Raw genomic sequence first — 12390 nt, forward strand, 5'->3', positions numbered from 1 at the left:
GGTGCACTAACCCTCGCAGGTGCGGAGTGTGGACTACAGGTTCCAAGAGCAGGAAAGAGAATGAAATCTTGGGCAACGTGTCTTGGGTGACAATCGGAGGTAAAGGATGGCGGCATCTATAGAGAACACAATCAAGCCCAAGTGGGCAATTGCACCCTCTTGGAAGGGGTAGAAAGTATGAGGCCCTCATGGAAATGTGCCGACAACAAGAGAAAGGGGACCTGAATTGACATTAAGAGAAACAAGTGTCCGTGTCTGTGAAGTGATCTACCCGCCCATTGAGACGAAGAAAAGGGTAGGGAAACCCGTCCAGGTTCCTTTGCATGTCACATTTGAGAACCTCTTCCTTTCCTCCTGAAAAAACAAAACACAACAACAGTCCATTAAAAAGTGGAATGCTGGGTAACAGCATGGAAAGACCAAATAAAATAACACAACCCCTCACAATAGAAACTGCAAGACACAGGACATGGGGGATAATCTTCATGCAGATGTACCTTGTCTAAATTAAGCCCCCCAGGCTCTTGGTCTTTAGATCCAGAATGGATCTGGATTCTTTTTTCCTTAGTCTTAGTGTCCTTTCCCGTACCCTGGGATTATGGGGAATTTGTTCGATGGCAGAGGAAGAGAGAAGAAAACTGTCAGAGTAGTGTTTCTCCTGAAAATTTCTTGCTACTGGGTAGTTGGGATCCCCCTTGGTGATAGCTCTCATGTGTTTAAACAATCTTTTCTCAACCATGTGTGTGGTGCTGCCTACATACCTGAGATGGCTGGGGCATTCAAGAATATATATCATGTAGGGGGAACTGCAGGTGAGAAACAGCATGATTTTTCTGATCTAACCTGGCCTGAGGGTTGAATATTCTTTCTGCAGGGTACTCTTCTTACAGGCTTTGCAGTACCTGCATGGGAGGAAGCCCTGTAGGTTGTGTTCCTTGGACCGGTTGGTGATAGTGATATCACTGTGGAACAGGATGTCTCTCAGACTCCTTCCCTTTCTTTAGGGGATACTGTGCCTGTCGTGGACTGAGTGTCCTATAATCGGATCACTCTTGACTATATACCAGTTTCTGGCCAAGATGTTGCGCATGTCTTTAGATTTGTTGTTGAACATCATAACCGCTCTGAAGTCACTCTGTGGGTCAATATCCCTATCTCTTGTATTGTCCAAAAGGGTGTGTTCCCTGATAATAATATTGACTTTGTCAATTGTTCTGTTGAGTACCCACAGAGGGTAACACTTTTCTCTGAATCTGTTGACTATGGTAGATTGCGCCGCTAAGGGTATGCCTCCTCAGTGTTGCAGATGCATATGGCCCTCAACAGATCACCGTAAGGAATACTCCATTTCAGAATATCCGGATGGCTGCTGAGTGCATGGAAGAGGCTGTTGCCATCTGTGGGTTTGCAGAAAAGACTAGTATGTATGGCATTGTCTGCAATTTCTATCTTGACATCAAGGTATTCTTCTGTAGTTCTACTGATGGTGTAAGTAAGATGAGACAGTGGGGATTGCCATTGAGTTTATTGACAAAACGTACAACCTCTTCTTCAGTACCCCTCCATATGATGAACAGGTCTTAGATGACTCTAAGCCATAGTATGACCTGCTCCAGTTCAGGGAAACCCTTATTATTATTATTATTATTATTATAATTGCTTATAAAGCACAGCTGACACCCTGTGGGTAACCTGGCACTATGTTAAGATGGTAACTGGGTATAAAACAAACTAGGTCCCTGCCAGGTGGAATTAGCAGGGGGCTGGAAGGCAGACCCGGAGAAAGAGCCAGGTTTTTATCCTTTTTCTAAACTGTAGCAGATTATCTATCTGTCGAATGTCCAATGGGAGTGTATTCCAGAGCCGCGGAGCTGCTGTGCAAAAGGCCCGGCATCCTGATTTAACTTTCTTGACTCTATGCACCCTCACCAGTTTGATGAGGATGAACGAAGCAACCGAGGGGGGGCATACCAACTAAATTTTTCCTGCAGGGATTTAGGTCCATGTCCATGTAGGGCCTTAAACAACATGCACAAGGCCTTAAATTGTATTCGTTGTAGGACTGGTAGCCAATGTAAGTCAGAGGGTGCCAGAGAGGCATAGGAACAACGTGATCGTCCTAGTGCCATCTTTGCGGCCATGGTCTGTATTCTTTGCAATCTCTCAATCAGATACCATGGGGAATCCAGGAGCAGAGCATTGCAGTAGTCCAACCTGCCGAGGATAGTACTCCGGACTATCAATGTCCTAGCCTCTAATGAAAACATCAGAAAGATTTTTCGAAAGGTCCTAATTAAGCTAAAACAACTCCCGACTGTCTTGTTGACGTGTTTCTCTAACGTCAATTTGTTATCAAACATGACTCCCAGATTACGCACAGAGGTACTGGGAGCCGTTGAGGTGCTAGCAGCAGTTGGCCAAAAGTTAGATGGAAGTAAGGGGGAATTCTTCCTGTTGCGCAATATAAGATCTCTGTCTTCTCGCAGTTAAATTGAAGGGAGTTCTCCCTAAGCCAGGTCGCTATATTCTGCAGACAAGAATGAAAATCTATTAGAGAAACTGATTGCTCACCTTCTAAAGACAGGATAAGCTGGGTGTCGTCTGCATAATTAACTAGGTTGACATTATGAGATCTTATAATTGCAGGTAGGGGACTCATGTACACATTAAAAAGGATAGGGCTTATTGCCGATCCCTGTGGGACACCATGCAGTATATTAGAAAACTTAGAACGAAAGGGAGGAAGGGCTATTGCTTGTTGTCTATTGGATAAGTAAGAATGGAACCACTTAAGGGCAGTGCCCGTCACTCCCACCTCTTCAAGCCTGGACAGAAGGATCCCATGGTTTACCGTATCGAATGCGGCAGACAGGTCGAGAAGGACCAAAATGGCTGACTGTCCCCTGTCTGCACGCATTCGCAGGTCATCCATAACGGTCACCAGAGCCGTCTCTTTCCATGGCCAGGTCGGAATCCAAATTGCACCCTATCCAGAATGTTGTTACTTTCTAGAAACTGGGAGAGTATTTTACTAACCACTCGCTCCAGAATTTTTATTGGATAAGGTAATAGGGAGATCGGTCTATAGTTCTTCATACATGCTGGGTCAAGTGTCGCCTTTTTCAGCAAGGGCGTCACTGACGCCTGCTTCCAGCATGCCGGCACAGTGCCATTCATCAGGGATTGGTTGCAAATTTGCCATAGTGCCAGAAATAACTCTGGAGCCAATCCCTTCCAGATTGTATGCGGCAATGGATCCAAAGGAGATCCAGAGGATACTCCCATGGCCATTTTTACAAAATCCCCTAGAGAAAGTGTGTGAAAATGATCCAGGGAGTATAATTTCCCCCTCTCAACTTGATTCAGTGAGTGCGATTCCTTAGGCATGAAACCTGAGTTAAGATCATTAACAATATTACTTATCTTGTCCTCAAAGAAGATTGCCAGTCTATCGCACAGTGCCTGACTGGACACAATCTCTTCCTTTACACACTCTGGATTAATCTACAATCCTAAAAACATCCTTAATGCTATTTTGTGCCTTCAGGATAGAGTTAGCGAAAAACTCTGTTTTAGCTATCACAATTCCTTTCCTATACTCCACTATAGCTACCTTCCAGGAGATGTTATCCTTCTCAGTGTAGGCTCTGCGCCATTTCCTTTCTTCTTGCTTACAACCAAGTTTCAAGGTTCTGAGTTTTTCAGTAAACCATGGGGCTGACGGTCTACCAAGTTTTTTTATGATCTTTTAATGGGGCGATTTGATCTAGCCTGGTACTAATATTATTGCAATAGTTTGCATAATTCTCTTCCACCGTCTTGCCAATATCATACATCTCAGTGGATACAAACACCGGGAGGACCTTTGCTTTCTTTAAAAGGCCTTCCAGTCTCTACTTTGGAATTTTTGGTCAGTCTTATAGTTTAAATTATTTAATCCCAGATTGTACAGCTGGAAAATTGTAGGACCTGGGGTCGCCAGGCCCTATGGGGCGGTAACGTGACACGAGCGGTCGGGCCACCAAAGTTCTGTGTGTTAAGCAACCATACACCACGCACTTCTCACAGTTGAAATTATGCAAATACTTCAAGTTTATCCAAGTAGAGCTTGATGGATGCAGTTCAGGAGATATCAGTGCCATGCATGAGTTGTAATACAGTCAATCAGTATACACAGGCCATACATGAGATGTAATACAGTCAATCAGTATACACAGGCCATACATGAGATGTAAATGCAGTTCCTACTCTAGACATGCAGTTCATGAATATGGCTAGGCACGGGTGATTATAGCGCTGCGCGCGTTAAGCAAGGTCTTTCTCTGAACGGGGCATCTATACCAGAGCAATACTCGTAACGGGTGACATTGGAGACTTCAACACGGAGCCTGTAGAACAAAGCGCTCCTCGTACTCAATGGCACTAAAACTTTGAAGCAGAGCACCTGAAACAAAGCGCTACTCGTAATTAATGACATGTAATACTTTCAAGCAGAGCAGGTAAAATAAGCGCTACTCGTAACCAATGACATGTAATACTTTCAAGCAGAGCATGTAAAACGAAGCGCTACTCGTAATTAATGACAGGTAATACTTTCAAGCAGAGCATGTAAAACGAAGCGCTACTCGTAATGAATGACAGGTAATACTTTCAAGCAGAGCATGTAAAACGAAGCGCTACTCGTAATTAATGACAGGGAATACTTTCAAGCAGAGCATGTAACACTAAGCGCTACTCGTAATCCCAGTACTTTGAAGCTGAGCATATGAAACAAAGCGCCACTCGTAATCAATGATAGTCAGTACTTCAGAATGGAGCTTCCAGCGGGGAGCGCAACGGAACTCGAGGAGCGAGTGTCTAGGCTCCGGTGCAGTTCGTAGGGCACCGCGCTCAGTACCGCTCGAGGGGGCACACGGAAAGGATCCCTCGGCGGGGTCTCTCCGTCCCGAAGGCAGGGGAGGACTCCCACGGAGGGGGAACCCGGGCCAAGAGTGCGGTGTGGCTCCCAACCAGCAGGGGGCGCACTGGGGGTGATCTCGGCCTCCGGGCTTACCTCAGTCTCGGCGTCGGCAGGCGTCCGCTCCCACAATGATGGGGGAACTCGGACCCGGCCTTGCGCACTTCCTCACACAGCTGCGACGGCAGCGACGGGGCCCCGGGCTTCTCCTGGGCTTCGTGACACGGCAGGGCACTTCTCCTGTCCTCCAGGCCGCGGCGGTGAGTGCGCTGGCTTCGTCGTCGCAGGGGGGGGGGGCTCAAATTAAGGATGGGGATGTTGTGCTTAGCGGAGCACGCTGCCGGGGGTCCCAGACCAGGGCAGGGAGCGCAGGGGTCACAGCGCTAATGCCTGGTCGATCCCCGGGGGTTCGGCAATCTGCTTTGCATAGAGTTTGGAGGGTCAGGCTGGACACGCAGTCTCAGCGCTTGCATGTAAGGTTAAAGTTCCGTCTGGACACGCAGTCCCAGCTCTTGCATAAAAGGTTTACAGTTCAATCTGGACACGCAGTCTCAGCTCTTGCATATAAGATTCAAAGCTCAATCTGGACACGCAGTCTCAGCTCTTGCATATAAGTTTCTGTTCTCAGATGTCAGATGAAGTCTTGTTGGCGCAGATGTATCTCGCGCCCTTAAGGTGTTCTGTTACAGGGGGTTAGGAGTGGAGAGGGCAACTAGATCCTTCCTAGTCAGGCTGGGCAGAGATTCTCTGGGTCCTCCTACTGCTGGGCAAGATCAGTGGGTTTCACAGGGTCCCTCACTCACTTAAGAGGCAGCACCTAAATCCTGTCACTCTCAGAGGCATAAGTCCCTGGCTAGGCCCTACCGCCTACACTCCTGGTGGATTCTTCCAGCTCTGCTTCACCCCAATGGCCAACTCACCACAAAAGTTTCCCTCCCTCGCTTAAGTAGCCCTAGGTCAGGTGACCTCTAGCCAAGGCGGCAAAAGAAAAAACACACCTCCCTTCTAGAAGGTTCCAGCACATTCCAGTTGCTTCCCCACTCTACCTATGGGACAAAAAGGCGGGCTGGAGTCGCAACATTGTTGTGGGGTTCCAGCCAGCTCCTGGCAGCTAGGGTGCTACTATGAAAGACCACTCTGCAGTAGCAGGGGCCTGTGGCAGCCATCTTGGGAGAAGGGAGCACCTGCACCTTAACACTGATTGCCAATGAAAAGGCGCCCGGAGACCTAGTCCAACATGAAAATGAGGGTGGAAAAAATGAGGCACGATACAAAAATGGAAGGGGAGACCACCCTAGGGCTGACAGGTCCAACATGCGTCCCCCCAGCCGAAAGAGGGGAGAGCTACCCAACCTCTAGGGAGTTCTCATCACTAAGGCGGAAAAACCTGGAGAGACCGTCAGCATTGGCGTGGTCAACTCCGGGCCGATGTTCCACCCGAAAATCCATCCCCTGTAGGGAAATGGACCACCTCAACAACTTGGGGTTTTCGCCTCTCATCTGCATGAGCCAGCGAAGGGGCCGGTGGTTGGTCTGAATAAGGAAGTGAGTGCCAAAGAGGTATGGCCTCAACTTCTTCAGTGCCCAGACCACCGCGAAGGCTTCTCTCTCAATGGTGCTCCATCGCCGTTCCCGAGGGAGGAGTCTTCTGGATATGAAGGCCACCGGTTGATCTTGGCCCTCGGCATTGAGTTGTGAGAGCACCGCACCTATGCCGTGCTCTGAGGCATCCGTCTGTACAATAAATTCCTTGCTGAAATCTGGTGTTGCTAGTACTGGAGCGGTACACATCGCCTGTTTCAGCGTGTCATAGGCTGCTTGGCATGCAGCTGTCCAAATGACCTTGCGAGGTTGCTTCTTTGAGGTCAATTCCGTCAAGGGGGCTACGATGGTGCCATATCCCTTGACGAACCGGCGGTAATACCCAGTGAGGCCGAGGAAAGCTCGGACCTCTGTTTGGGTCTTGGGGGGCTCCCAAGCCAAGATGGTCTCTATTTTGGCCTGGAGGGGTTGCACCTTACCTCCGCCCACCAGGTGTCCCAGGTACACGACAGATCCCTGTCCAATCTGGCACTTGCTGGCTTTAATTGTTAAGCCAGCGCGTTGCAGCGCCTGCAATACCTCCTGGAGGTGTTGCAGGTGGTCCTCCCAGGTGCCACTGAAGACAGCTATGTCATCCAGGGAGGCCGCTGAGAAGGACTCCAGGCCAGATAGTACCTGGTTAACTAACCGCTGGAATGTGGCCGGAGCATTTTTGAGCCCAAAGGGCATCACTCGAAACTGGTAGTGGCCCTCGGGGGTGGAGAACGCTGTCTTCTCCCGTGCTCCATCGGCCATGGCAATCTGCCAATATCCGGATGTCAGGTCAATGGTGCTGAGGTACCGGGCTGCTCCCAGCCGGTCCACCAGCTCGTCTGCACGTGGGATGGGGTGAGCATCTGTCTCCGTGACAGAGTTCAACCCCCGGTAGTCCACACAGAACCGAAGCTCCGGTGTCGTACCCGGTGGGGCCGCTTTCGGCACCAACACCACTGGACTAGCCCACGGGCTGCTGGAAGGTTCTATCACCCCCAGCTCCAGCATCTTTGCCACCTCACGCTGGATGCTATCCTTCACTCGGTCAGAGAGCCGGTAAGACTTGTTCTTCACCGGGGGGCTGTCCCCTGTGTCCACATCATGGGTACACAGATGAGTGATTCCAGGCGTGAGGGAGAACAACGAGGCGAACTGTCCCAGGACATGGCGACAGTCCCTCTGTTGCTCTGGGGTCAAGGATGGGGAGAGGACTACACCTTCCACCGAACCATCCTTCTCTTGTACCGCTAGAAGGTCAGGAAGAGCCTCACTCTCTTCCTCTTCGCTCCCATCCGTCACCATAAGGAGAGCAAGCTCTGATCGCTCATGGTGCGGCTTCAGGCGGTTGACGTGGAGCACCCTTAGGGGCTGACGGGGAGTTTTCATATTGACTACGTACGTGGTCTGGCCTCGCCGCTCCACAATGTCGAATGGGCCAGTCCACCGGTCCTGGAGGGCACAAAGCTCTCCAGGTTCCATAACCCACACCTTCTGTCCAACGTCTAACTCGACCGTCCGAGCGTTGCGGTCATACCACTCCTTCATCATGGTCTGGCTAGCCTCCAGGTTTCCTGTGGCTGCCTTCCACAGCTTGGCCATCTGGCTGCGGAACGCCAGCATGTAGCTGACAATGTCACAGGGAAGCTTCTGTGAAGTCTTCTCCCACCCCTCTTTCACTAAACTGAGGGGACCCCTAACGGGATGGCCATAGAGCAATTCAAACGGGCTGAACCCGACTCCCTTCTGCGGTACCTCCCGATAGGAGAATAACAAGCAGGGGAGGAGGACGTCCCATTTACGCCTCAAGCCCTCTGGTAGGCTTCGGATCATCCCCTTCAATGTCTTATTGAAGCGCTCTACAAGTCCGTTAGTGTGGGGATGGTACGGAGTGGAGAACCGGTAGGTCACCCCACACTCCTTCCACATGGCCTGCATGTAGGCCGACATGAAATTGGTGCCTCTGTCCGACACCACGACCTTGGGGAATCCCACTCGGGTAAAAATCCCCAACAGTGCCCGCGCCACCACCGGTGCAGTGATGGTCCTCAGAGGAATAGCCTCTGGGTACCTTGTGGCGTGGTCCACCAAAACCAAGATGAACCGGTGTCCCGCTGCGGTCGGAGGGTCCAATGGCCCAACAATATCGATACCGACCCTCTCAAAAGGGGTCCCGACCACGGGGAGCGGTTCCAACGGGACCTTCAACTTAGTCCCCGTCTTGCCACTAGCCTGACAAGACTTGCAGGTCTTGCAAAAGGTGTCTGATGCAATCCTCATCCTGGGCCAATAAAAATGGGGGTCCAACCGTGCAAAGGTTTTGTCCTGACCCAGGTGTCCGGCTAAGGGTATCTTGTGCGCTAACTCCAGCAGAAAGGCCCGGTAACATTGGGGGACCACTATGGCCCTTGAAGATCCATGTACCGGCACCCTGGGCTCACTGTATAGGAGACCATCCTCCCAATACATGTGATAACCTCCCAGTTCCTGACTGGCCACTTGGGCTTCGGCCTGCCGGCGCATGCCTTCAAGAGTGGGGCACGCCCTTTGTGCCTTACAAAATTCTTCCCTGGTAGGCCCTCCTTCCACATGCCAGTCAGCAAGGGTCGGCAAGTCCTCCACAGGAATGACATCTACCTCCGCGGACTCCGGGGGCACCTCTGCGGCCTCCCCATCCATCTCACGGGGCATGTCCTCTACCACCTTCTCCTTTCCACGTTTGGCTTTGGGTTGGGCCATGATTCCAGGCTCCAACCCAGGGTGAGTTCCATGCCGGGCAGCCATGGACCGCGTGCTGACGCAAGTCTACCCTGGTAATCCCAGCATCTCGGTGTGAGCGTGAAACTCGACATCTTGCCACTTGGTGTGCTCCAGGTCATTCCCTAGCAAACACCCCACAGGCAAGGCAGGGCTCACAGCAACTCTCAGTAGGCCTTTGACTCCTCCCCACTCAAATGGAACACGAGCCACTGGATAGTGACTCATACTGCCGTCAGCCAATACGGCCGGATGGAACTCCTCGGGGACTACTTGGTCTGGGGACACCAGCCGCCGCACAACAGTGGTCATGCTGGCCCCTGTGTCCCTCAGAGCTTCCACCTCCTCCCCATTAATTCTCACCCTCTGCTGATATTTAGCAGTGTTCGGGGGCAGGGACACTACGGGGACCACCTCTCTATCCCCGAGTGAAACCAGCGTCAGGCCTGTCCACTCCCCTTCCCTATCTAAGGGCAGCTCCACCCCAAGCGCTATACTACTCACCCCAGGAGTTTTCCCGCCCGTTGGGGCTGGTGGTCGCTTGCGACACTTGGGATCTCCCCTGTAGTGTCCAATCTCCCCACACTCGTAGCACCGCACAATCCTAGGCTGCTGACTCCTGTCAGGGTAAGTGGGTCTTGTGGAATTGGACGGGGGTGGGGTTCCTACTCCCTTCCCAAACTTATTTTGGGGACCTTTCGAGAACTCCACCTTTTTATCTCCCCCCTCTTTCTTCTGGGGGAAACCCTGTCCGCCTTTCGAGCCATCTCCCCCGGGCCCTTGTGAGACACCCGGGTGCTCACCCAAATATCTGCCTCTTCCGCAAGCTCACGGGGATCCATCAACTTGCGGTCCACCAGATGTTGGCGCAGCTCCGGAAAGCTCTTATCCAAGAGGTGCTCCCTTAAAAAAAGATCGTACAACCCTTGGTAGTCCTGCACCTCGCTGCCACGCACCCAACCATCTAGTGCCTTCCTCGCATAATCATAAAAATCTACCCATGTCTGTGTGGACAGCTTATGGCTGCCACGTAATTTTTGCCTGTACCTCTCGGGGTTGAGACCAAACTTTTTTAACAAGGCCTCTTTCATGGGGGCATACCTTACCTGATCCGCCTTGGCCAAATATAGAAGGGTGTCCCTAACATTGGGAGGTATATACCGGTATAAACCACCTCCCCAATTACTCTCGGGTACCCCATGGGCCGTCAAGGCTACCTCGTATGCCTCCAACCATTTCATGATGTCGCCCCCCACTGTGTAATTGGCAATTACCTCTTTAGGTAGGTAGAATTTTGATTCTTGAGGTTCCTTAGGTATGCTGCCACCATTGTCCCTATTGGACGCGTTCAATTGCAGGGCGCGTAACTCCAGCTCCTTTAGCTGAAGCTTGTGCGCCAGCTTCTTCTCTTCCATTGCCAATTTCTTGTTCTCTCTCTCCTGTTCTAATCTGGCCCTTTCCATTTCTTTCTCTTTTTCTAACTTGGCCAGCTCCCACTTTAACTGCCTCTCTTCCCTCCTGTCCTCGTACTCCTCTGGAGACGCGCTCCTTCTAGACCCTGTCCTACTACTGGCCCCAGAACGTCTCCCTGGGGGCACATTTTCCGACATATCTACATTCACGATGTCTAGTACTTCCTGGGCGCTCTCCTCCTGAGGTGCATCTGGCGCCTCCTGTCCCTCATCCTCTTTCCCTTCTGGGTGGGCTTCTACCCATGCCCTAATGGCGGTGCGGAGTTCCGGTCCTTTGGCCCTCCGTACCCCAGGTACCCCCATCCCCTGCCCGAACTCCCTTAGTTGCTTCACATTGTACCCCTCGAGGTCAGCTAACCGGAATTCCATTCTGGCAGGTGGGGACCTAGACACTAAGGAGAAAAATTCCTAGGGTGTAGGCAACAGTTATCAGCTAACCAGGCTTCTGGCACTCTCAACCTGGACAGTGGAAATAATAATGCAGCAATCACTGGTTTTCAAGCTCTGGAACAAATAGGCGTTTAATTGTGGCGCCCTCCGCCTCACGGAAGGGTGCTGTATGGTCACAGATCCTAAGGATCCCACCGCTCGCCAACAATGTAGGACCTGGGGTCGCCAGGCCCTATGGGGCGGTAACGTGACACGAGCGGTCGGGCCACCAAAGGTCTGTGTGTTAAGCAACCATACACCACGCACTTCTCATGGACGGGGGACACACACAATAAGTGACGCCACACAGTTGAAATTATGCAAATACTTTAAGTTTATCCAAGTAGTGCTTGATGGATGCAGTTCAGGAGATATCAGTGCCATGCATGAGTTGTAATACAGTCAATCAGTATACACAGGCCATACATGAGATGTAATACAGTCAATAAGTATACACAGGCCATACATGAGATGTAAATGCAATTCCTACTCTAGACATGCAGTTCATGAATATGGCTAGGCACGGGTGATTATAACGCTGCGCGCGTTAAGCAAGGTCTTTCTCTGAACGGGGCATCTATACCAGAGCAATACTCATAATGAGTGACATTGGAGACTTCAACACGGAGCCTGTAGAACAAAGCGCTCCTCGTACTCAATGGCACTAAAGACTTTGAAGCAGAGCACCTGAAACAAAGCGCTACTCGTAATTAATGACATGTAATACTTTCAAGCAGAGCAGGTAAAATAAGCGCTACTCGTAACCAATGACATGTAATACTTTCAAGCAGAGCATGTAAAACGAAGCACTACTCGTAATTAATGACAGGTAATACTTTCAAGCAGAGCATGTAAAACGAAGCGCTACTCGTAATGAATGACAGGTAATACTTTCAAGCAGAGCATGTAAAACGAAGCGCTACTCGTAATTAATGACAGGGAATACTTTCAAGCAGAGCATGTAACACTAAGCGCTACTCGTAATCCCAGTACTTTGAAGCGGAGGATATGAAACAAAGCGCCACTCGTAATCAATGATAGTCAGTACTTCAGAATGGAGCTACCAGCGGGGAGCGCAACGGGACTCGAGGAGCGAGTCTCTAGGCTCCGGTGCAGTTCGTAGGGCACCGCGCTCAGTACCGCTCGAAGGGGCACACGGAAAGGATCCCTCGGCGGGGTCTCTCCGTCGCGAAGACAGGGGAG

General features: G+C 50.9%; 1 protein-coding gene across 1 annotated transcript in view; it reads left to right on the forward strand.

Annotated features, from left to right (window-relative positions):
• CFAP46 (cilia and flagella associated protein 46) overlaps window positions 1–12390 on the forward strand; it is a 1240276-nt gene that overhangs the window by 99175 nt on the left and 1128711 nt on the right. The gene's annotated exons all lie outside the window — the stretch shown is intronic.

The sequence above is a fragment of the Triturus cristatus genome, chromosome 1_2 (genome assembly GCF_964204655.1).
Source record: "Triturus cristatus chromosome 1_2, aTriCri1.1, whole genome shotgun sequence".
NCBI classification, from domain to species: domain Eukaryota; kingdom Metazoa; phylum Chordata; class Amphibia; order Caudata; family Salamandridae; genus Triturus; species Triturus cristatus.